Genomic DNA, 4,629 nt, shown 5'->3' with positions numbered 1-4,629 from the left:
TATTTTTCTACAAGTTTAATCTCTGCATGAACACATCTCACTACAAGAATTAATTTACTTTGTTCAAACATAAACATTCAAGAAAAGCTCAAAAATAGTAACACACATTCACCCCCCTCTGTGTTATTCATTTCCTAACAAGTGGTATCAGAGCCAAATCTGAAAGTAAACAGATTTAAGATCTTGGAAGAATGAATACACAGAAAATCAGTAGCATCAAAATTCCTACCTTTGACAAAGCTAACTACACTCTTTGGAAAAAGAAAATGATGATGTTCATCAAGATGGCCAATCCACTCTACATTCAGATCCTCAATGATGGACCTTTCAATCCTACGGTTAGAATTGAGGAATCTACAGATGGAGACAGGATTATCCCAGCTCTTTATGCTCCAAAAGATCCTGCTGAGTATACTGATCCTGAAAAAGAGAAAGTATCCCTGGATAGTAGCTTGCAATTAATATTGATTGAGTCACTTGACAATGTGATGTACAACAACATTGTCAACTGTGACACTGCCATGAAAATATGGGAAAAGATTGAGATACTCTGTGAAGGAACTAAAGAAGTTAGGTCAAACCAAAGAAGGATACTGATTTCACAGTATGAGGGTTTCATGGCTAAGCCAAAAGAAAGCATTATTGATGTGTTTGAAAGGTTCAATAAGCTGATAAATGACTCGCAGCTTCATGACAAATACCATGAAGCGGAAGAAGTGAATCTAAAGTTCCTGCTTACTCTCCCTGATCATTTGGAACAGAAAATCTCAGAAATCAGGGAAGGGAGAGACTTAAGCAGAATAACACTGGAAGTTCTATATGGAATTCTCAAAACATATGAACTAGAGATGATTCAAAGACAATCATTGAGATCTGTTCAAGGACATGTTGTGGATAGCTCAAGTGCTAATTGTAAATGAAAGTCAAACATCCAATGATGAACCAAGATCTCAAACTCCAATTGCCTTAGAAATAGAGCAAAGAACAAATGATTCACAGGAACAAGTCATTCTGGAATTGGAAAAAGATAAGTTCTATACTCTTGAAGAACTGGATGAGCTAGATCAGTCAATGGATTATTTGGATAGGAAATTCTCTAATATTAGAGTAAAAAAGCCAAGATACTTCAAGAATATAGGACATTCTTTCAACAAAGACAACAGTTGAAAGGAAAAAGGGAAGTACAATTTTGATAGCAAGAATGGCTACAAAACTGGATCTATTGACATATTTAAGATAAGGTGCTTCAATTGTGATGAACTGGGCCACTTTGCTACAGAATACAGGAAACCCAAGAAGGTAACAAAAGATAAATCTTATCTTGAACTTGAAGCAAAGCATGAAGCTCTTCTGAAGAAACAACAAAGCAAAACTTATATTACAGAAGGTAAAAGTTGGGATGACTATGAAATTGATGAAGATGAAGAACTTGGAAACTATGCACTCATGGCTTTGGAGCAAGGAGAATCATCATCATCTAAATCACAGGTACCAACTCTTACCACCACTGATTTAAATGTGAATCAATATAAGTAAACTGTTGAGAAGATGAGCACATAAATATTTCACATCCACACAAGCATGGTTGTTGCTAATGAAGAAGTTAGCAGATTAACTAAGTTGAATGAGAAGGTTGAGAATGAAAACAAGGGACTAAATTGTTTAGAATGGAGCTTGAAGCTTTGAAACAAGAAAATGGTTATCTGAAGAACAAGGTCAAGTGTGCAAATGAGATTGAGGCTGTGCTAAGGGAAAAACTGGAGAAAAATGAAGTAAAGTTGAAGTCTTTCAATAATGTATCTGAATTGGTTGGTCAGTACCATGAGAAAATCAAACCATGTGCAAACATTGCTATTGGTCTTGATTATGATGATTTGAACAGCAAAATGAAGAACATAAGGGACAAAGAGAAAGAAACAGAGAATGAAAATGTTCCGGCAATGCTGAAAAATGTTGGGTCACCTACGTTCAAGGCTTGTGAAGTAGAATTCAATGAAGAAGAATTGATTATCAAGCAAGAAATTACAGATGAGGATAATGAAAAGAAAAATGCAAACTCAACTCAATCTTCTATTCTTAAAAAAATCTCATGGACAATCAAAGCACCAAGACTCCTGTCAAAGGAACAAAGATTGAAGATGCTGGAAAGAAGAAGAAAAATAGAAATGGGAAAATAGGGATAAACAAAATCAATGATCTAGCTTATGTTGCAGATGCTCCTGGAAAGAAGTGTGAAAAATATGGCTCTGCAAATCATCTAACTCACCTTTGTAAAAAGGTTGTTAGTAAGCCAACCGAAGGAGCTTGCAAATAAAATGAAGCACATTTAAATGATCCCTACTCATCTGGTGATAAGTTTGATTGCATCCCTTGCAACTTGAAAGTGATGAAGAGTTGCCACAAACTGAGAGTAGACCTTAAAAAACAAATATTGAGTCTACATCAGAAAGGAAAAATGCACAACAATCACTGAACTCTATTTTATCTGAAACAACTCACTCTACTTCTGCTAAATCAGTTAACAAGAAGAAAGTACCCAACACTGCTTGGGTCACTAAACATACTTGAATCTCATTGTGTGCAGGGCAAAGTGAAGAAAGTCATATGAATCATTAACAGTGGATGCTCCAGACATATGACAGGTGATAAGGCCCTGCTATCACAGTTTGAGGAGAAAGCTGGCCCATTGTTGATCTTTGGAGACAACAACAAAGGATTCAAAATGGGATATGGTAATATTATTTCTGAAAATGTTGTCATTGATGATGTAGCACTAGTAGCTGGTCTTGAAGTGAATCTTCTCAGTGTTAGCCAATTTACAGACAAAGGATTTGAAGTTTTATTCAACAAAGAAGAATGCACTTTTATCAGCAAGAAAACTGATGAAGTTGCTCTGAAAGGAGCAAGGAAAGGAAGCTTGTTTGTTGCAGACTTGGACTCAATAAATAAGGATGGTATTTGCTGCTTCTACACCAAGGCATCAGAAGAACAAAGCAAGTTATGGCATAAAAAGCTGTCTCACTTGAATTTTAAGGCAATTAACACCTTGGTCAAAAATGAGTTAGTGAGAGACATGCCCAAACTGGAATTTGCTTAAGTTGAAGTTTGTGAAGCTTGTCAGAAAAGAAAGATGAAAAAATCTACTCACAAGTCAAAAACTGTGAATTCTATAAGTGCACCCTTGCAACTTATTCTATGGACTTATTTGGGCCAGTGAATGTCTTATCAATTTCAAGGAACAAATATGCACTTGTGATGGTGGATGATTTCTCAAGATACACTTGGGTAGAGTTCATGTACTCTAAAGATGAAACTCCATACATCATAATTGAGCACATGAAGAAGATAGAAAAGCAGGCTAAAGATTATAATAGTGTGAAAAGACTGGCAAGTGACAATGGAACAGAATTCAGGAATGTTACATTGAGTGAATTCTGCAAAGGCAAAGGCATTGTTGAAGAATTCTCAGCTGTCAGGACACCTCAACAAAATGGAGTACTTGAGAGAAAGAACAGAACATTGGTTGAAGTTGCCAGAACAATGCTACAAGATGCTAAGTTGCCAACAAGTTTCTGGGAAGAGGCTGTTAACACTACTTGTTATACTCAAAATAGATATATCATTAACAAGGCACATAGAAAGTCACCTTAATCAATCATGTCTAAGAGGAAGCCTATTGTAAAGCATCTTCATGTGTTTGAAGCAAGTGTTATATATTTGAAAGACAACTTTGAATATATGGTAAAATTTGACTCAAAGGTTTTTGAAGCAATTTTTCTGGGATATTCACTCGTAAGAACAGCCTACAAAGTCTATGTGACTGATCAAAAGAAGATTATGGAGAGCACAAATGTGATCTGTGATGATGACAAATGTCCAGGCTTGAAATGCCTTGATGATAATGAAGATGAATCCCTGGCATTTGAAAACCTCAACATTGATAGTGACTCTGATGGAGAAGTTGAAGTTGATGCACATCAGAAATTAAATGAAGAGACTACTCAACAGGAAAATCATGAAAATGGAAACTCATCTCAAACACCTGAATTTGAGAGCACAAACTCAGGGGGAGAAAGAGAAGAAGGATCCAGCAATCATACAAATAATGAAGAAAATAATGAAGGCACCAGTCAATAAACTCATACAAGGTAGTGGGATAGGAGTCACACTAGAGATGCAATTATTGATGATCCTACTGTTGGTGTGAGGACCAGGAGTGCAACTGCTAATGAGTGCCTACATGCATGTTTTCTATCTCAACTAGAAACTGAGAATGTTGATGAAGCTCTTCTGGATCCTGACTGGATATCTGCCATGCAGAAAGAACTGAATCAGCTTGAAAGAAGCAAGTCTGGAAATTAGTTCCTGCACCAAAGAATATAAGCATCATTGGAACAAAATGGGTGTTCAGGAACAAGATGGATGAAAATGGTAGAGTTACTAGAAACAAAGCAAGGTTAGTTAAAAAAGGCTACTCACAAGAAGAAGGAATTGATTATGATGAAACTTTTGCTCCAGTTGCAAGACTTGAAGCTATAAGAATTTTCCTAGCATTTGCTACACATTCAAACTTCAAAGTGTATCAAATGGATGTCAAAAGTGCCTTTCTGAATGGTGAGCTAGAAGAAG

The sequence above is a fragment of the Apium graveolens genome, chromosome 4, assembly GCF_009905375.1.
Source record: "Apium graveolens cultivar Ventura chromosome 4, ASM990537v1, whole genome shotgun sequence".
In the NCBI taxonomy this organism is placed as follows: domain Eukaryota; kingdom Viridiplantae; phylum Streptophyta; class Magnoliopsida; order Apiales; family Apiaceae; genus Apium; species Apium graveolens.
The sequence above is the reverse complement of the archived record's forward strand: the minus strand, read 5'-3'. Positions refer to the sequence as shown.